This window comes from Mesocricetus auratus, unplaced genomic scaffold (assembly GCF_017639785.1).
Source record: "Mesocricetus auratus isolate SY011 unplaced genomic scaffold, BCM_Maur_2.0 Super-Scaffold_100006, whole genome shotgun sequence".
NCBI classification, from domain to species: Eukaryota; Metazoa; Chordata; class Mammalia; order Rodentia; family Cricetidae; genus Mesocricetus; species Mesocricetus auratus.
This window is the reverse complement of record NW_024429190.1, coordinates 81,637,079-81,663,511: the sequence shown is the minus strand read 5'-3', so window position 1 is coordinate 81,663,511 and position 26,433 is coordinate 81,637,079. Positions and strand designations below refer to the sequence as shown.

The following is a 26,433-nucleotide window of genomic DNA, read 5'->3' as shown; positions in this document are numbered from 1 at the left end:
AAAATCGTGGTTCTCTTTTGCATTTGGAAACAGCCGAAGACTGTGTGATTTTATGACAAAAAAAAAAATTCCCCTTCGAAGGGCAGTATCACTCCCATTCACACTCAGATACGCTTAAGAGTTAGTTGTTACTGTCATCTGGCTTTCGATTGGCACAGCATAAGCTCCTGCTCTTCACCTATTGGTCCCTGTGCCTGTCTTCAGGTGAGAAGTCATTATTGGATCCCGCCCCTGCCGCGGGGTGGTGTGGGGATTGTAGTCCGTCTCGTTTGGCCCAGCCGCGGGACTGTCCCCCTCAGCTCCCAGGTCCACCCCAGTGGGCACACACTCTGGCGGCGCTGCTGCCCCGCGCTCCCGCCCTCTGCCTTTCATGCCAGCCGCCAAGATCTTGGAAGGTAGGGGCGCGAGAAGCGAGCCCAAGTGGAACAGAATGTGGGGCGCGGGCTGGGTTTCCGCGCGCGCGTCTGGCCAGGACCCCTGCGGCCGGCGGGGCGGGGACAGGCCGGCACCGCTGCTCTTCCGGGGGGGCGGTGCGTCGGGACTCGCCCACCTGCCCAGACTCCTCGGGCGCGGGACTCGGGCGCCCCAGGTCTCGAGCCCCTGTCGTCGCCTCAACCAGCCCTTCGCGGTAAACTGAGGCACGGGGTCCTCGAGGCGCAGTTGGCTGAGCCCGCTTTCCGGGTAGTTCGTGGGTTCCATGGACAAGTGGCAGGAACCCCTGACCCAACCAGGTCTGTGTCTGCGTTAGATACCTAGCTCAGGAGTCCCCAAAGGTGCCAGGGCAGCAGCAGGATGGGGCACACAAAGGACAGTGTTTAAAAGAATTTGCGCATAGTGAGTTTAAAACATAAAATAAAGAAAAGCAAACAAACCCCCTCGACTCACTGGGGCGCGAGAACTCGTCGCTAGTGGAACCTCACACCTTCGAGCTTTTTTAGTGTTAGTTTCACACGCAGGGATCTGGAAGCTGTAAACATTGAGGAAGGAAGGAGGCAGGTTGGTGGCACAGGGGCCACCTTTGCCTCTGCCGTGTGACCCTGGACCACCAGCTCAGCTCAGTGGTCCTCCTGTGGATAAAAATCAGCTCCCTGCTCCAGTGGCCCAGAGAAGCTGCCCAAAGCAGTCATCGACATTGAGGCCAGGCTCCCGAAAGTTTGTCGTTTGAAAACGTCTTATTTTCGACCTTTCAGAAATGTGCTAAAATTACGCCTGGATTGTTTTGGGCAAACGCTAGGTAGAGATAGGCCTGGACTGCCGGGTGCTGCCCTACTCCAACGTGTCCTTAAGCTGGTTGTCACTTGAAAGTACCCCCCCCCCCCCGCTTTTTTTTTTTGCTGGCTCCATTTTATGGAGCTGGTCTGCGGAGGCTTCTGGGACTTGTAGTCTCCCGTTGCACCCTTCTGGCCTGGTACTTAAGCTCCCAATGTGCCATTTCGCCTGGTGAGATGTCTTCTGGGAGTTGAAGTCTCCCTACCAGGACCCCCAGGAGGCAGTCCTGTTGCTTAGAACTACGACTCCCACATGCCCTCCCTTCTTGGCTGCCTTCTTTGTCCATCTTTTTAATTAAGATGAGACTAAGGGGAAATAAGTAGTGAAGATTCCCCCACCTCTTTTTTATTTTCTGATTGCATGTTATTCAAAGTATTAGATATGAAAATTTTTTATTAAAGCATGTTTACATGGTCTTCAAATAATTCTATGTCTCCCATAATAAAAACTTGAGAAAATGGCTGAGATGGCTGTCATGGTTTCACAGATGAATTAAAATCATGGTATATATTTTATTGCATATTAGATTCAGTTACAATTTAATTTCCTTTAAAGCGATATGATAGAGATGACCATTTTTACCCCCATTGACCTGATTGGGCTCAAAAGGTAGAAAAGTTAAGCTACGTGTTCAGATTAAGCCAGCTGGATAATAGAAGTACTGGGATTGTAGCACCTTCTGTTTGATAGTTTCTTCCTAGCAAATGGCTCCGCAGAATGCAGAAACTACAGATTATTAGACTGTAGAATACAAAACCTTTCAATTTCATAATGGTGCTTCTGTAATTAGCCACTAAATGCTAGTGTTGCTAAACCTTTTGAGATTTTTAAAGTCCACAGCAAAGAGTTCAGAACAATTGCTGACATAAAGGTTTCAACAATGTTAGCTATATAATATATTTTGTGCACACCTTTATTTCAGCAGTGAGAAATCTGGTCCCTGTGAAGCAGAGAAGCTTGCCAGGGGTCGTGTCGTTGGTTTAAGTCAAACATGAAACTACTCCCTAGAATCTTACTTGCAAAAGCAATAAGCTAGAAGACACAGTGGTATGCAGCTATTTGGATAATGTTATCCTCCCCATTCCCAAGATTTGTTCTTTATAGGCCACGGACTAGGGCCAGTTGTGGTAAAGTCTTTTTTCTCATTGCTCCAGTTGTCCTATTTCATTAATCCAACTAATGTTTTCTGAGAATCATTATATGCTCATCTCATCAGGTGCAAGAGACATTCAATGAAAAGTGCCCCGTGTGCTAAAGCTGGAAGTTCATGGGGATCATCCATAATTTTCGTTTTATAGATCAGTGGGCCAGCAGTCTGCCTCGCATGCCTTGAGCCAAAGGGAAGAGAGTTTCTTGAGGTGTCACAGGACTGGACCACCTGATGGCCTTCTCTTGGTGTAAATATCTGGTGACATGCTTTAGGGATGCAGCCGTGTTCTCATCTTAATTTGTATTTAGAAACAGCTTCAGTATGTTCCATTTTTTTCTACTAGTTTTGTTTTGGTTCCCAATACTCTTTTGTTCCTCCAGAGATGAGTGAACAAGGTTTTGATGCTGTTTTTACATTCACAGATATCACAATCAAACACTTTGATATAAAGTATTGGAAATGTATACAAGATGTGTGTGTTATCCAGAACTTGGGTTTGAGAACACACGTGGCCCCCTTCAGTTATGTATTCACAGATATGTAAGCAAGCATCTCTCACCTTTTTTGTGCGAAAGATGGTTTCTGGATAATTAAATAATGACATAACAGCTTTGTAAATTATTGGCTAAACACTCAGAGCATGTCGCTATGCAAGAAGTTCTTTGCATCAACCTGTGTGGCCTCCAGCACTCTCCCAAGTGGTAGGCTGGTAATGCACCATCCCACGTGGCTGAAGACACAGAGCATGTTTGTGGATTTGCATTCATCAGCACCCCTGAGCTCTGCTCCAACAGCCTTTCCTTCAATCTCCCTTTTCTCTTTTAATGTAGAAATGCAGCTTTGAAATATAAGATGTAGGTTATGTTGCTTTCAACATGAACATGGCAGAGAGAAATCTCAGTCTCTGAGGTCATCTTCCAAAGGGCTATATATGAACATGTCCATGTCTTTGACTTCTCAGATGAAACAGCAATGCAGATAAAAGCAGTACATCCAGTCATGTGGTGTCCGGGATTTAAATCCCAGCTCTTTCCCCGAGGCTTCTGTGACGTTTGTGTCCTCTTTGCATTTTTACCTCATGGAGAGAAGATGAAGAAGAGTTTCTAACTTTGAACATGCTCTCAGGCTCCCAGTAGCCTGTAGCAAATAGATAAGTAATAGATCTTACTTTGTCATTGTTTATGTAAACTTGATATGTGAAAACAAAATAATTTTTTTTGTCCTCTTAGAGTAAGAAGTGGGGCACATCATACTTAAAGTATAAAGTTTTACTGCTCTTGAGAACCTGTCTTGTCAGACCAGTGGCATTCTTACGGGCAGGGAGGTGGTAACAGTTTTACGTGAGTACTGCCTGCTGAGAAGACTCTGACCCATGGTTCCATGCAGATATTAAACTTAGATAGGGAAGCAGCTGGCTTATGCCACTGAGGCCTTTTGTCTACCCGGAGAAAGGAGTAGATCCTGTGACAGGATCCTCAGGGTTCAACAGAGGCAATTGTCCTACAGCTGGTGAATAATTCAGGGGCACTAGCCAGTGGCTTATTTCTAAAGCCGATATCACTGATAAAGACATCATTTTCCGTTACTCAGTGATAGATGAGAAGAAGAAACAGAAATGAGGATCACAGCCAAAGGAGGTAGGTAGGGTTAAGCGGACAAAGGAAAGGTGGAGGTCTTTAGGATCCTAAACATTGAACAGCTTGCTCCTGGATCATCTAGGCCCCCCACTATGTACCAGTTGTAGAGAGCAATGGATGTGACCGATAGGGAGGTGGTCATGGTGGTGAGTGGTGGTGTGTTATAGAGAGACGGAAGAAAGGAAGTAGAATGGAGGTCTGGCTACCCAGGCATGACATTCCCTGACTGAAGAGGGTGACAACGTGAGGCTGCACAGACCAGCGTAGATGGCTGTGCTGCTTAGTTCCTGTCACCTTGACACAGCTAGTGTCAGCAGGGAAGAGGAAGCCTTACTGAGGACTTGCCTCCATCAGATTGGCCTGTGGCCCATCTGTGGGGCGTTTTCTTGATTAATGATTGATGTGGGGAGGACCAGCCCACTGTGGGTAGTGCCAGCCCTGGACATGTGTTCCTCTGTTACATAAGAAGGACAGCAGAACAAGCCATAAGAAGCAGGCCAGTCAGCATAATCCCCCTAATGTTTCTGCCTCAGTTCCTGCCCTCACATGGAGGACTGCAAGCCTTACAAAATATACCCTTTCCTCCCCATGTTGCTTATCACTGCAACACAAAGAAATCAAAGACAGTGATATTATACACAGTCCAGCATCTTCACGAGTCTTGCACTTTGTTCTAAGGAAATGTAGGAAACCACTTAGCAGTCTCAAGTAAAATGTTTGCATATATTTAGAAGTATAGATCCAATATGTATAATAAATCAGTGACAGGCAGTAGTTAATGTGGAAGAAATATCCACAACCGTGTTTGTTGTCTCTGCCTCTTGACGATATCATACACACATATCATGGATTTTTGGTCATTTCTACCCCATTACAATCTCCTCCTGAAACCCCTTTCTCTCAACAAGTCCCTCTCTTATTTTAATGGTGTGTGTGTGTGTGTGAGAGAGAGAGAGAGAGAGAGAGAAAGAGAGAGAGAGACTCACTGAATTTGATGATGACTATTTGCATGAGTTCGAGTGAAGAGCATTCACTAGAGCTTGAGTTCATTACTATAACAGCCATGTCTTATCTAGATGACATCTTCCTATTGTTTTGGCTCACCTGTCACATACCCATATCGAGAAGTTTTCAACCATCTGCATATATTTAAACGTTATTGGTGTAGGGGAACTGAAATATCTTTTCTTCATTCATCCTAGGCTCATGGCCAAGGTACTCTCCTTCCTCCCCACCCCTCTGAACAAAAGTTAGGTGAACAATTTTTAAAAAGTATGCAAATTTATGTACTATAAGTTCTGTATTACTTGGAATCCTTATGTGGTAATGGTAAGTTGAAGATGGTCAATCTGTGTATTTGTATGCTAGGATTTATGAAGTAGATTGAGTCAGGGTTAATAGAATCAGATAACAGTGTGATGTAATGTTAATACCCTGAAGGAAACAGAGGGCCTGTTAGGTAGGATTCTTCACCATGACCCCTTGTCATCAGAGATAAGGATGTGTCCTTTCTCCAGCTACAGGGATGCTGTTTCTCATCAGGGTTTTATGCCCTGTTTCATGGGAAGGTTGAAAATCCTTCCTAGATTTTATAAACTGCTTCAGGGAAGAAAGAGGAAAAAATGACAATAAAACTTTGTTTCTGATGTTTTCTCTCCTTTCTTCAGTTTAAGGTATTTTGAGCAGCAGTCTGTGCACCCTGCCATGGGCAGAGAGCTATTTCAGCCTGTAGTGGAGCCTCTCCGAATTCAATGGGAAAACTCAGGATCCTTACTGTAACCTGTTCAAGTCAAAGCTCCATTATTAAGAAGGGAATTTGAGGCGTTGAAATGGAAATATCTTCCTCCTTTCTATATTATTAATCTGTTTCTGTTTGGATTGCTTTCTAATAAGTGATTTTCAGGGCTGGCTACCCTTAGATTCCCACATCCTCACCCCGGGGCTTCTCGTGCTCATGAAGATAGATGCAGTTCGATTGGTAAAGGGGGCAGGTGTTGGCATTTTCTTCTTGAAGTTTCTCAAGTGATTCCAGTGGTATAGTTATGGAACGATGTATCTAGAGGGAAGCATTTGAAGGCTTGTGGGTGAAAGATGTGAGACGCCTGACCCACGCTGTCCTGGAACTAGATGAGTGACTACAGGTTGTGCCCAGGGACATGTCCTCACTTCACTCTGCGTGGTGTTTTCCTCCCTGCCCCACTCTGTGCCTCTAGCCTTACTACATTATTCTCTTATGGGGACTTTCAGGTTGGGTTCTCTTCCTAGTGGTTAGTCTGTTTCACTCTTCATAACTGGAAATAAAAAACCAATAAATTCATTAAAACCATGTCTAAAAGAAAAATGTGGAACCAATGCGAGGGTCGCACAAAGATCTGAAGGGCTGTTCAGAAAGAGTGCTCTCTGCCCTTACTAGTGATGCTCTTTGTTTCCAGTGCAGTTGTCTGGAATGCATGGCTTCCTCCGAGCTTCCCATTTGGAAGTCTGGTTCCTTTTCTTAAATGATTACTCCCATTTTCCATTGGCAGATTAATTAAAATAATTTGATTAAATACCTTTTATTTTCTGAATTATTTATATTATAAAGGCTGAGGAGGAAGGAAACTTCTACCATTTTACATCCTGCTTCTGGGGCTCTAAAAGTTAAACATACAAAGGGGAGATTGGAGAGGGGGAGCTTTTTATTAAGTATGCACATGGAGATCTTTAGAGAAGGAACACTTGGAAGAGGCGGTAGGCTGGCCTTACATACTCTGTGCAGATGACAGAGGAAGAGGTGACATGCTCTAGGAGCAGAGGTGGGTGGCAGGGCGAGCTGGGAGGAGGCACCTGTGGAAATGCATGGGAAATGAAGGTCTCTCTCTCTCTCTCTCTCTCTCTCTCTCTCTCTCTCTCTCTCTCTCTCTCTCTCTCACATTTTTTGGTTTCTTGAGACAGGGTTTCTCTGTGTAGCTTTGGAGCCTATCCTGGCACTCGCGTTGCAGACCAGACTGGCCTCAAACTCACAGAGATCCACCTGCCTCTGCCTCCCAAGTGCTGGGATTAAAGGCATGTGCCACCAATGCCTGGCTGAGTCACTCTCTTTTTAATAGGGAGAGGGGAGAGGGGCACACCTTCACAAACATGCCTCCTTTACAAAGGGATTTCTGCCCTGCTTTCTTCTGACTGGGCAGGTGTTGGAAGAGCGCCCCCTGCCTGGGATGGTGATTAACTGCCCTGCACTGGTAGCCTTTCTTCCCAGGTGGTGTATTTGGGGGAGATAGATTCTGGTCACTGCCAGAACTCTTTCTTTTCAAAAGCCCTTTGCTCCCCATAGAAAATACATAAACTTATGTTTGAATATTTATATTTAATACCCTATCAAGCGGCTAGGAGCATTCTTGACTTGAATATATATTAGCCACCACCATAATTTTATTTGCAGGCATTTCCTGAGCCTCTATACTTAGTGGGAAGCTGTTTTACAATGTAGTAGCTTTATTTTCCTGATGTGTTGACTCCATAGAGAGAAAAGGAGATGCAGGAAGAAGAATGTTGTTGCCATGGGGCTTAACAGTTAAACATCACATATTAAGAGCCATGACATTTTCAGAGTTATGGCCCACGTTTCCTTTTAATGATGAATTAAGCATGAATACCAGAGAAAACTGAGGAAGTGGGAAGGAAGTTCATAGAAGGTTCTGGAAAGTAAAGACAGGTAAAATCTTTGTGTGTTTGTTAGCCCTCCCTTTCAGGTTTGTCCATTTCTGTTAGCAATCAGAATTCTATTAAAATTCAGTGTATTTTGCAGTTTCTCAGACTCACAGTTACTGGAGTTAAAAACTATCATAGATAATGTTGAGGTGTCAGTACTCCCTATGAGTTTTAATGCATGCGTATTTTAGTTGGACAAGATTACAGCCTGTAGTCATTTAATCAGTGATGTTTGTGGTATGTGGTAAGAACAAAATTTTCATTTTCTGCCAGCCTTCTGTTTTGAAAAAAACCCCACCAAAATAAAACAACAAGAAAACTTTGTCTTTGTCTTCAGATTCTGCATTACCCAAAGGACAGTATCCCCAGCGCATGAGGAACTGTGTAAGCAACGGCAGCAGGATTTTCTATACAGAAGCAGAGCCCTTAGGGCAGGTGGAGGGAAGAGGTGCAGCCTGCTAAAACAAAGTGTGTCAACCCTGGAGCACTGGCAATTCCTGCTCACCTTCCCAGGGATGAGCCTGCAGAGAGGAGATGGGGGAGGGGACGCAGAGGACAGAAGGACGCAGAGGACAGAAGGATGAGAGACCTGTGCATGGATATGAATGGCAGCAGAAAGGTGATTGAGTAGAACGGGAAGGAAAGTGCTTTGCTTCTTCAGTCATCTGTATAAATAGCATCCCGCTGGCTTGCTGGTTACTCCGTCCTATGAAAGAAGGAGGCCTGGCACACTTGAGCATGTGGGGACATGTTAGAGAAATAGGTGGTTATGCTCTAGAACAGCAGAAACTGAGGTATTCTTCTGGTTTAGATGCTGTGTGTTTTCCTCAAAGGTTTCTATACTATGGGCTTGGTTACCAACTGATAGGCTTCAGGTAAGGGAGGATCTTGAGAGCTCTGACCTAATCAGTGGCTTCATCTCTTGATAGACTCTTCATGTGGTAACGTTGGTGGGAGATAGTGGGGACTGTAGGAGGGGGCCTGATGAAGGAACAGGACAGCTGAGGTGCGCCTTTTCAGACTTCTCTGGTCCCTAGCTTGCGCCCTTCTCTGTCTTTGCTTCCTGGTTGCTATCATGTGAATAGGTGCCTCTGCCCACACACTCCAGTCAGCTCTCGTCTGCCTCACTAGGGGCTCAGAGCTGCTGACCAAGTGGTCTTCTACCAAAATCTCCACAACTGTGAGTCAAACTACAGATTTCCTTTTCAGAAATGGTGTCTCTCCGGTGTTAATTGAGTGTCTAAAATATGACTGCCACAGATAGGTACCAAGCCCTTCTCCTGAATCACCTAGGATCTAGGTCATTCTAACTTGTATCCCACTCTGAGAACTGTTACTTGGAAAGCAGTCCATATGGGTTAAAATATGAAAAGAAAGTGGCAACTATACTCAGGCTAACTTCAAATTCTAACTTTACTAGAAAATATACCAAATATAATGTATTTTAAAGTTTCCCTATTTTACCATCAAATTTGGAGACTCAGTTTTTATTAGCTGAAATATATCCACTGGAGCATATTATCCAAATAATTAACATAGATTGAAGATGTTCCAGCTTGGGTTATGAGCTTAGAACTATTCCAGTCCCCAGAGTGAGGTATGCTGTGATGAGCCAGGCTGGGAGCATGTCCCAAAGCGGGTTGGGCAGGACTGCCTCATGTGCACAGCTTTGTGTTTGAATACAGAGACGGTTGATCCATGGAGGTGTGGATTCTGTGAACAGAGGGTTAATGCTACTGGGGGCATAAAACCAACAGGTGGCTACTGCAGTTTGAAATCCTAGTTACTAAGTTCTCCTGGCTTAGGGGGTAAAAGAAAGACCATGCAGTTTTATTAGTCAATGACCACGCATAAATCTGCAGCTGATCTCCCCCCCTTGGCTCTGTGGAGCAGGGGATAAAGCTTCCTCTAAACTTAGGCTTCCTTTGGCCTCCTGAACTTCCAGGAGGCAGTAGGCCAAGCTTTCCATGGCCTAGAGGAATTGGCTGGGTTTGGCTTCCTAGTACAGATTGAACAGCTGGGTCCAACTCCTGTGGGTCAAGGGCTGGCTGGAGCTATACGCATGGGTCCCAGTGAGGCCAGAAGCATCTGTGTTTCCACCAAACTCCATGTTGTTGCTTATGCTGAAGTCCCTGGTCCTCATTTTAAATAAAACCTTTTTAGATCTTTATGGTTTTTATGAGTTTGCTGTTCTGTTTTAATGTAATGAAAAGAATTGTTTATAATTCACAAATCAATTTATCTGGATATCTATTCATCTCTCTCTCTCTCTCTCTCTCTCTCTCTCTGTGTGTGTGTGTGTGTGTGTGTGTGTGTGTGTGTGTCTATCTTCATTACATAATAGGTCAAGGACTGTTGAGCAAGTTGTTTCAATTTGCAGGTCTTATAGGTCTTATTCTCTGTAAGTTGGATAGAATGGTATACAGTTTATTAGTAGGTCTGTATTTGGTGGTAATTGTGGCCCAAATCTAAAATGTCTCCACAGTCTTATGTTTTGAAGGCCTGTTTATCAGCTGGCATGAGTTTGGGAGGGTGTGGAGTCTTTAGGAGGAAGATCTTGCTGGTAGCTGTCTTGCCCCTAGTTCTGGCATCATCCCTGCCTGCTGGGATATAAACAGCCTTCCCTATCACAATGCTCTTCCTCCCTTATATTGTTTGTCAGGCCTTTTGTGTAGGAAGCACTTGATAAATGTAACTATTAAAATACTTGATATTTTTAGTGTTTTTAAGCTCAGATATCCAGATACATTAAGCCCAAACCATGGGTCTTACTAATCACTAGCTGTGTGTGAGTTTGAACTGGTGTCTTGGCTCAGGCTCAGTTTCCTCTTTCTTAAAATGGAGATTTTAATGGGAACTACTTAAGAATCTTGCGAAGCTTCTGTGTGTGAGATACTGTACTAAGTGAGGATATAACAGACAGATGGAGAGTTGTGCCAGAGATGGGAAATAGACAGGTAAAAAATATCATTAAATGACCTTATGTCCACGAAGGACAAGTACACAGTACTGTGATGAGAGGGGCCTTGGGTATCCTGTTTAGATGAATTAGCTAGGGACATTGAGCAGAGACTCATGTAAATGATGAAATGGAGCCAACCATATGAGAATGGCGTTCTCAGCAGGAGGAACAGCCTGTGTCAGTTGTTAAGATGGTAAAGAACTTTCCATGCTCAAAGGAGACTTCTGGGGTTGGTAGAGACTGGCAGGTGACTAGATAAGGATGGCCATAAGCCCAGGCTGCATAGGGCCTGAGATTGAAGCACAGGGTTTGGGTAATGGTGCCTGGACTTCAGTGCTATAGCTGGAGCTTCTTCATCTGCCACACCTTCTCCACCGAGACGCTTCTTTAGACTTCCTTTCTTCCGTGTTGCTGGGACTTCAGTTTTGTTCCTAGCTGGTGTCATATACTGCCTGCCATCGCCATTAAGTTCCATATATGCCGTCAAGGTGTTTTAATTTCCATCACCTGCTTGGAGTCTGTCACACTTGATTCTGTGCCTGGTGGGGCAGCACATGTGTATCTCTCCTGTCTGATTTCTCTTCCATATGGCAGCCAAATGTTGAGAAAGGAACCTTGCTGGGGGGTGGCAGGTGAATGGAAGAACTAAGGGTCTGTGGACTGAAGGAAGAAGGAAGAGCTTTTCACCTCTCACTGCATTCGTCTGACCAGCACTTCCGTATTTGAAAATTTGGAAAACTGCTTCTAAGGTAGAAAAGTGACTCAGTGTCGTCACGGATGGAGTCAGTAGCATCATACTGGCCTCACTTTCTTCTGAGCTAGGTCCTTGTATTTTGCTTCCTTGACTTTAGACTTAAGCAAATGAACAAACAAACAACAAAGCAAAAAAAACCAATAACAACCAAACAACAACAACAAAAAACCAACCTTTAATCTACCTATAATGTCTTCATGAGAATGTCTAACTGCTCCAGAATGTGAAGTGCAAAGTAGTGGCTATTCTCCTGTGGCCATCTCCTCATTGCTGGTCCCTACACTTAAGTTCATTTTTGAATTTTACACTGCCCCAGTTTATGTCTGTGCTGTCTGTCTATGTTGCTACAAATCATTTCTCTGGCCAATAAAGAATCGTTCTTGCCATTTCTCTGAACTTGCACAGCCCCATTTCCTTCCCGTGTCATGGGTCAGAACTGTCTAATTGTATGAATATTGTCTGTTTTCCCTCTCTAGCTCCCTGAGGGCAGCTGCTGCTGTCCTGTTTATCCTGTCTCCATGCATAGACAAATGTATGATTTATGCCTCGATACTATCATCGAGATCCAAAGTCAGGCTTGTCCATCCCGATGCCTGTTGATCCTGGCAGATGGATTATTTATGCTAAACGGATATCCAGAATTTTCAATGCTGGACCACTGATGTGGAAGTCTTAAAAGGCCCTCTGCCTCCTTGCTCTGAAGACTGACTTCTGACTTTGTTCTTATTTGTTGTGCTGTTTTTAGCAAAGTACACAATCTCTCTGAGCTGCACGATATTTGTAAACAGACTATAACGCCACTAAGCTTAGAGGTGTTGTGAGTGGGATGGATGTAAGTCATATCATCAGTGACTGGGACAGCACTCAGTGAATTCTACCTGTTATAAAATGTGGATTATTAAACCTGTCTACCTACAGTTGCTGATTATTAGTTAAATGCCTGTCCGTTTTCAGACTGAAAAACACAGGTCAGCTGTGCACATAGTACAGTGTTATTCGGTAAAATTTCATATTCACCTTATCATCCAATAAATAAAGAGTCGATCAGTTCTGGGCATGTAGAATTTACTGAAAATGTCAATGAACACCACCTAGGATTCAACATAAAAAATAAATGCTGGTTGATGCTACAGACAGGAATATAAATCAGAAAATAAACACATCTGCAGTACTGTAATATTTAAATGCCTTCTCATAAACACTTAAGATTCTCATTAGTCCAGCACCAGAAAATGATAAATATTAATATTTGTCATCAAAGAGAAAGCTTAGAAATCAAAGCAGAGTAAACAACTGTTATCTTTCAAGGATTACATAATGCTGGATGCATTTTTAATTCAGCTCTCTAAGACCTCTATTTAAAAAAATCTCTGTGATGCAAGCTATTTTTATCTACTATATAAGTAAGAAAGATGTGCATTTAATTTAAAAATTCAGGTGTTATAATGATTCAAAAATCGTTTGCAAGAGCTAGGTGTACTGTGTCTTGTCCATAAAAGAGAGCCATGTAACAGAGCAAACCCTTCCTTCTTGATCTTGGATTGTATTGCAGAAAAATTGCACTGGGTATGGGGTCCAGACAGATCACAAAAGGTCATGGTGCTGCTTGCAGATTCTCTACCTCTGACCAGCTCTGATGTTGCCCGGGAACACATGCCAGTCTCAGGGGACAGGGAACACACACAGCAACCCTCACTTGAAAGTGGCCAGGCCTGTTTTTGCTTTCCTAGTGACTGAGTATGCAAACTCACTATGTGTGAGGAGTATTACTCTGTCGCCAAAGAGTCCTGGCAGTTGGAAAGGCCTTAGGTCCAGCTCTGGCTCTCACTTGGCATGCAAGTCTTCCCCCTTGTTGGACCTTACTTTCCACAGTTTGGAAGGAGTGATTCTGAAATCCCATCTCTCCAAAATCTAGTGACATGGCTAGAGAAGTTCTAGGCTTGGATGAGCCCTTTCGTCATGGTCTGCAGAAAGGTGACTTTGGGCTCGGTAAATCTGTGCCTTCTGACCACCCATGTAAGTCCTTAGCTGCCTTACTACATGAGAAGAGTACAAGTTTTTGGAAACAGGAAAAGTGCTGTATTTGGTAGAGCATAGGATTTATTGATAGTGTAGTGCTATTGTAAATGCTGTCATTGCTATTGTATGAGGAAATATGAATATGGATGTTATATGTCATCTATGCAGTGGGTTGTTGCATACTAGGTTTGTATTTTGATAGCACTTCCCTTTGTCTTTTTACCTCCATTTCCTCATCTGAAAATGATCATATTAAGACATCCCTCCTCATTGGTTAGTCTGAGGACTAAATGAGAAAATACATGAAACCGCATTCCTAGTATACATCAGTTGCTAAATACACGTTGGCAATTATTTGGGGGATTATTTTATTGTTAATCAAAATACTTTAAATATGAAAGAACTGGCAAAAACCCAAGACACATGTCCAAGAGATTTGCCCTAAAGGCCTCCTTTATTCTAAGTTCTGCAGAGTAAATGATATCAAATCAGTCCTAGGTAATCAGGATGCAACATTAATGCTTAGGCAGAATGTTGAGGCCTCCTTAAACTCTAACGTTCCAGGTCTGCAGTCTGTCTCTACATAGGTGTAGAAAAAGAATTAGGGCACCTTCCCTTTTCCAGATTACTGTGGGTCAGGCGTGAAAACAAGACCTTTGCAAGTTTTCTCAGGTCATCCTTGTAGTGACTTTGAGTCAGAGGCACTGCTTACCACTGAAGGCACAGAGAGGTTAAATAAATGCCCAAGGACACCCAGCTGGCAAGTGTTGGGCCTCTAGGCTGTATCAATAGGGAACCTGATCCCTCCTGGCAGATGCCATCAGCAGGGTGACCTGCTTCCTAGCTGCCTTTCTGTCTGATGAAGTCTGATGGAGAGGGACAGGCATATAAATGGACTTGCTTTTCCTCGGTGACATAGCACATTAACATTCATTCTTATTGTTTTCAAGATCATTCAGTTTCAAATAATGGGGGGGGATTTCAATGTGGAATAGGCTTATTTAAGGAAATGTCAATGTTTTTCTCAAATTGGCAACATCAAAACTGTATTTATGGAATTAAAGAAAACATACTGCGTTTATGTGAGGCAGATTCACTTGTAAACATCAAATTTCTCTATCATTCTTCGTAGCATAGCTTGCAGCTGTTGGCATCAGTCTATTTTTAAAACACAAAAATAAATTGTTTTTTGCTAACTCCATTGAATCTATGGGCAAAGTTGGTATCTATGCAGCCAACATTTTGGTCAGAGGGCCCAGAATATTCTATACAGCAATGCCGTTAACCTAACTTCCTAACTAACTTGTGTTACTTAGTGCATAAGAAAGTAAACTTACTCTAGACTTTTTAGCTGCAGAAGCATTCTTAAATAAGATGGCATTAGCATTTCATCTCTGTTTAGTATCACTGATGTTTTCAGCTAGCACCTTTCGTGTCTTTAAGACCACTCATCTCTTGCTTGTTGTTCATGCTTCTCCTGTAAATAGCTCATCAGTGTACGGGGTGTAACTTATTGTTTCCAAAGCACTTCTTTGTTAGAACACAACATTAGTTCTTAACCTTTCCCATTGTTACGCTTTTAGGTTGCCTCCATCCTTTTCTTTCTGGAACATACGAATGAAGACTATTTGCGTGTAAATGTTATCATATCCAAGGTTCTTTCCTTAGGATGCATTCCTAGAAATGGAGATTGTGGGCCACATTGTAAGTTTCAGGTTTGTGTGCCTCCTTCTCTGCATTGCAGGCAGATCTGTAGACTCAGAATCCTCTTAACTGTTTTCCCTCAGCCCTGGTTTGAAGGAACTTCAGAAGAAAGCTAAAACCTGTGTCTGGTGGGACAATTAGCCTCATCATTCTTCAGGCTCTGCTGGTTGATCAAAATAAACATGCTGGATTGGCTGTTCAGCCTAAAGAAATCATATATTATTTAATATGTTAATCTGCTACCACAGTTTATTTATTAATAGTAGATTAGTGATTATTGCTAGTTAAAATGTTACCATAATATATATTATGCATTAAGTGTGGCAGGATGCCTTCAGCTGCAAGTAATAGAAAACCTAATTTAGGTTGGCTAAAACAAAGAAGGTATGACTCATCCATAAGGAAAAAAATCTTGAAATGGGTGCCTTCTCAGCCAGTCAAAGACACACAACAGTGTCTGCAGTGCTCTTGCCATTTTCTGGTGGTCTTGGGAAAGCTTGTAGGGAGCCAGGAAGAGGGGACAGAAGAGAGGAATGAGTGTCACATACCCTCCATCCTGGGCGTTGGTAACCTGATTTGGAACAAAAAGGAGCACCCTTGTCTCTCACTGCAGAGGTGACGTACTTACTGTAGAAATGATCTCACCTATGTAGTCTTGCCATGTGTATTGTTCTTGTTCTGATGTCTATCTTTCTGGTTTAGTTATACATGTTCGTATGCAGTGAAAGCTGAGATCATCCATGTGCTCCCTTGTAATTAGCCTTTATGATCAGCATCTGGGTCCATGCTGGAACCTGGTGGCTGGAGATTCCCATCACTTCATGGTCTTTGAGGATGTCTGCTTGAACTCCCACCATCTCCCAGTTGGTATGTGCATGCATGCATGAACGTGTGTGTTCACACTTGAGTATGTGAGTACCTACACGTCTCTCTCTCTCGCCCTCTCCCCCCCTCTCTCTCTCTCTCTGTGTGTGTGTGTGTGTGTGTGTGTGTGTGTGTAGGTAACATATTTACTAACTCAATCATTAAAAATGAAGCAGTGAAGTGAAGTTTCTTTTTTGTTTCTCTTCCTACAACCTAGCCTCTTTCCCTTTCTCTCAGGGAGGCACTAAGAAAAGTAACTTCCTCCATTTTATATCTTTCCAGTGTTTTAAAAATACACTTTGGAAAAAGAATAGACATTATCTCCCTTCGTTCCTTGTACAAAGAGTAATGTGCAATACACATGATTCTCTGCATTGCTTTATTTGATTTGACTGCTGTATAATGTTCCATTATGTGAATATTCCATAGTTGTATTTATCTGTTTTCTTGTCTAGCCTTATTTGAAACCTGTGTCTTTCCAGACAGACTGGGCCCAAGTGAACCATAGTATTCTGGCCCTGCGGCTATTCACTAATAAGAGTAGGCAGCTGTATCTTCATTTCCTACCCAATTGCCTGGGCTCCTGCACACTTTAACATCTAACAACACCCAGCGTGTTTCTGGTAATGTTGGAAATATTCTGTATCTTCCAAGAAGAGAAAAATTTCCAGGTGGTTTCATGCTCTTTGTAGACCTGGTTTTTGTCCTAGTCTTCTACATTAGTAGACACTTTCATATTCTAGTTTGGGTAATGAGCCAAGCCCTTTGTTTCCTTCCCAGGGGTCATAGAACTTGTGCAGTACAGGAAGTTATATGCTCTGTCCCTTTGGAGGGATTTCATCTCACAGAGTGTAGTAAGATGCATGTTTTGATGTCTATACCATCTTGTGTTTCTAAGGGGAAATATAAATCTTGGATTGTCTTCTTGATCCTTGTGGTAGTTTGAATGTATTTGGCTCCTATAATCTCATAGGGAGTGGCACTATTAGGGGGTGTGGTATTGTTGGAGTGCATATGGATTTGTTGAAGGAAATATATCACTATGGAAATGGGCTTTGAGGTTTCCTATGCTCAGGATACCACCCAGTGTGTCAGTCAACTTCCTGTTGCCTGCAAAATGTAGGACTGTTAGTTCCAGTACCACATCTGCCTGAATGCCACCAAGTTCCCTATCATGATGATGGTGAACTGAATCTCTGAAACTGTAAGTGAGCCACCTCATTTAAATGTTGTCCTTATAAGAGTTGCTGTGGTCACAGCAATAAAAAGCCAAACTAAGAGTCCTTTTAATAGAGCAGAAGAGTGGAGGGCACACCAGAACCGTGTTCCAAAGTATGCTCTTCCCTTTTTCAGAATTATACTAGATGAAGCAAGCATGAAGAGGTAAGGGTACGTTCCTAAGTGGGAATCCAGTTTAACATTTCTCTGCCCATGCAGTTCCCTGGAGGTAGATCTGCATGACTAGTGTGCACCCTACATAAAAACCTCCAGCACTACTTCCTGTGTGAGTCCCTCGACTCTGTATTCTCTCCCTTTGATCCTTTTTTTACAAAATGCAGATGACATTTGTTCCCCTTTTCTCTAACTAGAGCAGAAGGGCTAGGTTGGCCAGTGAACTCCACTGCCTTGTATAGGACCTGGCACATAAGAAATGCTTAGGAAATATTTGCCAAACTAATTAATCACTGTCAAAATACTATGTATAAAGCACTTTCCTGCACTTATTCAAACCTGATCAGTAAACATAGCTTTAAAACTTTCAGATTATTTTTTAAATAAAATTTTCTTTCAGACGACAGATTCCCATGCATTTGTAAGACTAGTATACCAAGATTTTGGGGACATTTTGGACAGTTTTTTCTAATTATTAGTTTTCAGATCTGTAGTTCATACTCAGGATAGTAACATGGATGGAGTCTACTCATCCCATTAGGGCTTTCTAGTCCTCTGTGGTTGTCTGGTAGTATCTACTCTTTCTGGGTCGCATTTCTGAATTCCGTTAGGATGTTCTTTAAAACGAACACTTCCTAAGTTCCTCAGACACGTAAAATGCTAATGCTGGAATAGAACTCTGCTAGGCCACTTTGTTGTTGTAGGAGTTCCCAAACTTCAGAATTTCAGAGACCGTACGCATTAGATTGAAATGGATTTAGTTGTGCCAAGCAAAGACAGCAGAGAATGTCATGTGTGTTTTATGTGTGTTTCTATGTGCCATCCAGCATGCTCTGGAGCCTCCATTCACCTCACTTTGGCTCTGGAGCTTCTCTTCTGAGTCTATGCTCCCACCACATTCTGTGAAGCATCTCAGGAATATCAAAGTTCTCTTCCATGTGCACAGAGATTGGCTCTCTTACTCAGTGTCGTCCCTGCATTGCATCTCACGGGGCCTGTAAGAGGAAGGGACCACTAAAACAGAAAGGCTGGATGACCCAGTGAGCAGATACAGGCACTTTTCATGTATCCCTTGGTTTACTCCAGGAGGAATATCCAGGTTCCTCATGTGAGGTTCCAAAAACCACTCCCTCTCCTTTGTGTGGTCCTCCTGTTTATCCTTTTCCCCCTCTCTTTTGAAAAGTTTGGCTCAGTTCCCCCTAAAAACATGCCCTCCTGACTGAGCTCAAGGACAGAATGCAGGGACAGGTGAATGAAAAGCCCAACAAAACCTCTCAAGAGTTTTGTCTGAGTTGAGGGATAAATGGACATAAAAAAAGAATAAGAACAAGTATACAATCTTATTTAATGTTTCTATGAGGTAGTAACCCTTGTAAAGAAACCCAGATCCAGAGATATAGTGGGGTGAATATTTACAGGCAGGATTGAGGAGGAGCAGTAAATTGTGACAATGTGACAGGGCAAAGGGACTTGGGTTGAGGAGATTTACTGACAAGAAAAGTGACCAGGATTAGTGTGATTCTGTTTTTGCAGCACTCGGCCCATGGTACCTCTTTTGTGCATGGGTTTTTAAAAGTCCCCTTCCCTGTGTTAAAGCTGTGTAGGTGGGGCAGGATATTTTGCCTCCATTTACATGTGGAATGAGACTGTTGATCCTCATGGTCAGCACCTTGTATTTATTTACACACAGTAGCTGTAAAGTGTTCATTTTAAAGCATTGGCCCAATGCTTCCTGGTAGTCAATAACTACAGACATTAAATAAAAACGTCTCCACATTAGTAGCTCAACTCAGACAATGAGTTTTTAGGGCCAGACTCAACCCTTGGTTATGCTAATACAATTTTAAATTTGATTTTGGATTATTAGGACGGTTTTTGAGTTAGGAAAGACAATAATCCAAATGGTGTTCTCTGGGGTTTAGCTGAAAAGGGCAGGCACATTTGTGAATATATTTGGTTCCCCTCTCCATTCCAATTTGTTGATCTCATGAAAAAAAGTTATGTGCTGTGAAAAACATGGATTATAACCCAAAACAATTTTCTGTAAGAGGAAATCAGAGTTTTTAGGACCAAATATTAGACCAAAGAACCATTTTCTTCTTCATTTCCACTCATCAAGGCATATAGATGGTTGCAATTATCTTATTCATTTACTTATTTAGCTTCAAAGTTCTAATTAGCACTTAAGATTTTATATTTCATGGGATACCATGTGATGTTTTTATATAAATATAAAGTATATAACATTTGAATATCTAGCTCAGTCTATTTTTTGGTGAATTATATTTACCACTGCTTGTGTTAATTTTCATGGACTTGTACTCTGAACACATTTTCTGTGTTTGGTATTATATGTGCTGCAACTTTCACTGTTGTCAAAACATGTCTTTAAAAATAACCTGTGAGTTTTAATCTGTACAGTAAAGATAAATTAGATTTTAAAAATAAAATCTACCTAATATATAGATCAATAAGGAATTACATTTATGATTAACTTTTGATTTTTGTGACAAGACAGGACAGAACTATACTGACATTTAAATTTACAAAATAGTGTTTAACAGTAGGAAATGATAATTCCCCCAGTGATAGATTGCACAGTTTCATTTATTCAGTTGTTTTCTACCTCATTTTCTTCTCTTTATCCCACTGGTTTCTTTGAAAGGAAACATACTAAGGGGAAACCCATCTTCCTCCCTTCATTTCTTACCTGGATGCCTCTGTACATAATGGGCCTGATTTCGAATGTTCCTGTGATAGGGAAACCTTTTCAGACCACTGTGGTTTTTAGCTTCGTACTCTCTTTAGGCCCTGTGCTTCAAGTCTTTACATTAATCTCAGGTGCATGTTAATGCTTGCCCTTTACCTTTGACTGTTAACTAAGCTAAGGCAGAGGCTGTGTCTGTCTTCAAAATTCTCTTACTGGTTCAGTGTCTAGCTCTTACTTGATGCCTAATAATGCTTCTTGAATCATTGACTGAAGGCCAAAAAGACTGCTCAGGGGCATATGGGAGCAGGGGTGTATGGAACAGTGTTTTTAGCAATGTTTTTATTTGTGTTGGTGTGGACCCTTTCCTTCTTTCTCTCTGAATGTGTTTTGAGTATCACCACATCAAATTACTGAAGTAGAAAGAATAGCTGACATTCTGTTTTCAAGTGACCATGGGTTTGACCCACTTCTCTGGTAATGTCATCACGATTGTATCTCATTGCTGTAGGTTCCTGGAGGCTGACAGGCGGAACTAGTTGCTTCAGCGCACAGTCCTCATCTGTCATACAAAACAGCTTGCAGATTCTTATTATGTGATGCAGTATGAAGAGAGGCATATTTTTCTTATTGTGCTATCATAATTGAAAGTAACCATACCAGGGCACATGGGGGAAAATACGGGGAAACAGGCTGCTTTTGAGAGGGCAACCTATCAGGTCCCCACCACAGGAGTTGAGCCTCATCTCCAAGTTCACAGGCTCAGGATGTTTGCTGTTATCAAAAGGTTTGAGATTGAACTAGCACATCCTTTCAAGTACAATGCCTTGGTTCACATTATGGTTCTTCAGTGCCTGATAAGATGTCACTTTCATAGTCCCTGGGAGGCACATCCTAAGGAACCTTGGGCGTGGGTTCTGTATAGTCTTCATTTGGGAAAGAAACTGCTTTAGTATTCCAGATCAATAAACTGTTGGAGAGAAATTGGAAATGTGCTATGAAAAATCATTAAGCAGAGAAATTCTACTGTTCCTAAGTTCTGATTCAGAGGAAATAAATAATACTTGACTGCTCTTATGGTTTGTATTTTACAAACTTGGCCTTGCTGAAACAGAGTATCACATAATACTGTACCCATGATACTTGCTGTCTAAATGGTTTGGTGCTGTAGATAGAAGCTGTTTCATGAAGTTGTTTTAGCTAACAGGAAGGTTTCACTTCACACTGTGAAAAGTTTTAACGTGGTGACATGGAGCAAGGTACAATTCAGCAATCATGACTTTGTTATATGTTAGGATAGCCTTGGAATCACTTAGTCAAATAAAATTCTAAAGTACTGTAACTGCTGGGTTGCTTTATCTAATTTATGAACCAGAGGCAAAGGAATCAACAATAACCCTCCATTTGCCATTATTAGATTAGCTATTACTGCAACCACAGAAAGTGTATAACCCTTTACTTTCTGCTCACTTGAATTCAGTTATTAATCTTTGATGGAGCTTTCATTTAACCTAATGCCTTTGTTTACAACAATAAGCATGTTAAGTCTTTTGTGTTCAGAATTCAACATGGCCATTTTAGAACATGTCACCCACAATGGCATCGTAAAGTTATAGACTATTTATTTGTTCTGCCAGACGTTTTCCATTCAGTCCTGTCTGGGTCCTGTTTTGCTTCCTGACTTTCAAAAAGACATTTTTAGATTTGTAAGCCCTTTACTTTTTCAAGAATATAACCAGGCATTAACAAACATGAAACTACTTGTCGCAGCTCCATAAAATTGATTTTTTTTCAAAATTATATAAGCATCTGGTGGTCTGAAAATGTTTCATACCTGATATTTAAAAGATATTTTAAATATTGCCAACAAGAATCGATTCTTTCATGCTATTTCCCTTGTGGATGCTGTCATATGCCACTGTGTTGTGTAGTTCGCAGGCTGAGGAGGGAGATGGGCTAGGATTTCTCTCTAAATGTCCATTTACATGTCTCAGACTTTGGACTTCAATTTAGGAAGGCTCCTTGACTGTAACTACCTTTTCCTTATTGTGTAATTGACTTCGTAATAGTACATATAGTATGCACATCAGATATTGTGTGTTGAGTATTTTTGCTCATCCTTATTCAAAATTGATTATAAATTAGGGAATGTAAAAGAAATACTTCCATATTTCCAGGAATGAATATTCTGACATCTTGGCCATATCTAAAAATGACGTGGAACATAGTTACTATTTCGCATCTGACCACATATACAGTTTGAGGGTGAATCACCACCACGAGTTGGATATTTCAGATGCTGACTGTAACTCATGAGCCAAATCCATATTCCAAGGGAGTATTATTTATAAAATACATTTTTATTTTACTTCATTTACGGTGACATTTAAAACTGAGATAATGGGTGTTTTAGATATCTGGGGTAGAATTATATTGCACTTCCATTAGAAAGGGATCCTGTAGAGCATTCCTTGTTAGTGTTTTACTTTGCTTCCATATTGTGAGCCGTCTCTCCATGTTGTAATGTGTGGTTAAAATTTTCATCTTCGTTTCCTTAAAATACATGTTTTGGGGGTAGTGAAGATGGCTTTAGATAAATCCACACACACCATTTGCACCCATTTGCTTTAGCCTGTAGCAATGAGAGAACAATAGAACTTTGGGTTGGGAGCTCTGCTTGCTGACATTGTCCTTGATGTTGATGTACCCTTGATCTGTCTTGGTGGCACTGGGGACCAGATACACGTTATATGGCTCTTATAAGGTGGAAAGTTTTCTCTTCCTCTGTGCCATCTTTTGTTAGCTTGACTAATGAGTCACAGAAGAAGGAAAACTTCTTTAAGCTGTGAAAGTTTCAGCAGAAATAAAGTTGGGTCCATGGTGTTCGCATAATGCAAAACAAGATAGCATTTAAGACCATCTCTGCGTCAGCATTATGGTGACAGTGCCCCTCACTTGAGTCAGGAATTGAGGACTTACTGAGATACACCATCTGGAAAAATACGGAAGGCTGGTTTATGCCAACTGAAAAAGCTGTGTCAGATCCAACTCCTGTGTATTTTGTACATTATTGCATGCCTTGAAAAACGTTTATCACTTTTTAATTAGGAAGGACTAAGGGATTTTAGTGTCCCCAAGAAAATATCAGTAGCTCAAAGATAGAAGAATTAGACAGGGATCATAAGAGGCAGCCCAAGGGGCATTTAACCTTGAGAACATGTAGGAAATAAGGACAGCCTTGTTCAGGGTCTTTTTTAGAAGAGTCACAAGGGTGACATGTCCTTGGTACGTCTGGGCAGAACTGGAGACCAGGTCTTTCTGTTATTCTGACAGTTGCCCAGCTTCTCCCTCCTGTGGCATGACCAGTCCTTGGAAGTACATGCCAAGAAATCAACTCACTCCTGCATCTTGGCCTATCATGTAAACTGTGGCCTGTCATGTTCATTAAAATGAAAATTTGTCGAATGGAATTTGCCCGACTGGCAGAATAGTTTAAATGTCAGATGTTGTTAGGCCTGGGTATAAATATTATGTTTCTATTGTTAATTAATTGCAGTGCCTTAGTACCAGTGATCCAAAATCCAATTTAGTCTGCAGTAGGCCTGTGGATAAGGGCCAGAGATAATGAATGCAGAGGGGAAAATGTATTCAGACTTTCCATTGTATTTATCAATGTCCTCTTAGAAAAATAGCAAATTTCAGTGTGTCACTGAAGTTCAAGAGTTGCAAAACAGGACAGAATTAAGACTCATTGTCTTTAAACGTTACTGTTGAATCTGTTCACTGTTACCACTGAGTCTGTCTTGGTATCAAAATTCCAGAGATGCTGCCCCGTTTCCTCTCCTGGATTTCCCCCATTGCCCCTGCCCCCATCTGTTGTTATGTTCCAAGCTTACTTCAGAGTTGTAGCATGGAGGCAACTCTCCCTTTTTTCTGTGTTTGTCTGTATAGCATTTCCCTCTCTTCTTTTGCTGTATATCCTTCCCCTCTTCTGCTTTTCATCCCATGTTTTGGTCCCCAGGCTCAGCAGCCTGTCTGTCAAGTCTGCCTCTGTTTGTTAAGATCATTTTGCTTCCAAATTGAGCTGGAGGCTGAATATCACCCAAAATAAAGCTGGTAGAATTGCCTACTTCAGAATGGGGAGCAAAAATCTTGCTGTCAGTGCCCAGACTTCCAAACTGAAGTTATTGCCAAGCCATGAGCCAACAGGCTTTGACTGCCATCCACAACCAGTATTTTGTTGAATACTTGCTGTGAACATGGCACCTTACCCTGCCATCTCAACGGGTTCTAGAAGCAAATGGGTGTGCCAGGCAGAGAAGGGCTAATTAAGACTTTGGACGGCAGCACTGATGTAGTCCAGTGGTCAGGGAGCCTCATTTAGTTACTGGCATCCTGCTCCATGCCAACCTCATTCTGCCCCTGTGGTTATCCAGGCTGAGAAGTGGAGAAGGGAAGATGAACTTTGGTCTGCTTTGAGTGTCCCTGTTCAGCAGTGTCTGTCAGATTATAAATGAGGGGAAAGGAGGCCAGAGAATCTTCCAGATGGAGAGTTCAGAGGAGGGCACAACCAGACTCCATTTCCCAGTGACATCGCTGGGCCATTTGAGCCCTTGGCCAGGAGCCAGGGGTTACACAGACTGTTTCCTGGTCTTGAAATGTAGCAGGGTCTGGGAGAACAGGCACCATGGGCTCCGCGTGGGTGCGGTGAGTGGGAGCACACACTCCAGGTGGCTGCAGCGTCAGTGCAGTATGGACTGACTCTGTGGTGGAGGCTCATCACTTACCCCAGGGCTTTGTCAGCCTGGGGGATGGCGACCCCTTTGTCCTGGCCTTTGCTCAAGGGTGCTTTCCCAAGTCACAGGGGAGTTAGAGCTGGCAAGCATAGAAACGAGATGGGGAGTTGACATTCTCAGTATCTCCAGTTTCCAGGCAGGAAAGATGACCTTAGGAAGGCTAGAGACTGTGATAAGGCAATGGCTATTGGTCCTGTGACTGACTCAACATGTGGACAGCTGCTCTGGGCAGCAGGGGCTTGGTGAGACACAGCATATTGACAGCCACTCTCTCTGTCTCTTGGTAATACAGCTTCCTAACTAATTTCAATATGCTCTGAAAATTACCCAGTGTGGGGATCCAGTAGGAGAATTTGTTCAAATGCAAGCAAGTTTTTAGACTACACTATGGTAACAAATGACACTTCACTGTGTGTCTACGTCGGCACCTTAGAAAATGAACTATTTTAAGTATGGATTAGCATAAATGCCCTCAGTTTTTCTTAGAGATGAACTTACTGCCCTCAAATTCAGACTAGTAGAGTTTGGGGGAGGGCTGGTACTATTGGTAGCAGAGTTGTTTGACTTGAAATGCCATCCTGTTCCAAGAAAACATACCAGGGGCATGTGAAAATGTCACATTGTCACAATGTCTCCTCCTGAGATCAGTCCAGTATGTTCTTGTCCTGTCTGTGGTCAGACAAATTCATTGTCCCCCATTTTCAGGGCACCTGCCCAGCTCAGGTCACACTCCCTGAGATTTCATAGAATTTGATTTGTCTTGAATTCTGTAAATTTTGAGGTGGTAACTATTGAGCACTTGGTATTCTATTTCTCTGATGTCATGTAATAATTTTCAGGTGTTGGGATGCTTGGCAAGTTTACCTTTGCAATGTCTAGCAAATATGACAGTATTGAACAGGTGTGGTGAGGGTGTGATATGTGTGTGTATGGATGGGGTGCATATGTATATGTCTTAGGCCATGGAAGTCAGGCTTGAGCAGAAAGAGCTTTCTGAATTATGAAACTGAAATTTAAAGTAGGAGAAACTAAGGAACAAATGAAAACAAAGAGCAAATCCCCAAAGTAACCATGGCTTTAGAATTTCAAATCACTGAATACTAATAATAGTGAGAATGTACTCCTGTATACCAATAACAGTGGAAAACATACTCTTGTATGTTACTCACTAGACACTCTTCTAGAAGATGTAGGTGCAACACAGATCAAGTCATTATTGCAGTTACAGATTCGTGGAAGGACTTTCCCTTATTGTTATAAGTTAAATCACAAAGACAAGGTTATCCTGAACCCTGAGTTCACCCAATTTTCACAAAGTCTCAGAATACCTCATACAGAATACATACATGTAAGTTAAAATACAATTTCTAAGAGTATATTGGAAAAAGTGTCAGGTTTTGGGGTCTTGCTGGTATTTCTTGTGAATGTTTAAATCACTATGCAGATTTTCAAATAACTGTATATATTTAAAAATATTCATTTATCATCA

General features: G+C 42.1%; 1 protein-coding gene across 6 annotated transcripts in view; it reads left to right on the top strand.

Moving 5' to 3' along the window:
• The first annotated feature begins 247 nt into the window (after positions 1–247).
• Positions 248–26,433, top strand: part of Fhit (fragile histidine triad diadenosine triphosphatase) — a 1,472,699-nt gene continuing 1,446,513 nt past the window's right edge. For 2 of the 6 annotated variants that reach the window (XM_040747562.1, XM_040747563.1), the window contains exon 1: positions 251–395. The gene's annotated coding sequence lies outside the window, so the exon portion shown is untranslated. Of the gene's footprint in view, positions 396–26,433 lie in introns of all 6 variants that reach the window. The other 4 variants (XM_040747565.1, XM_040747569.1, XM_021230839.2 and 1 more) reach the window with 4 other exon arrangements.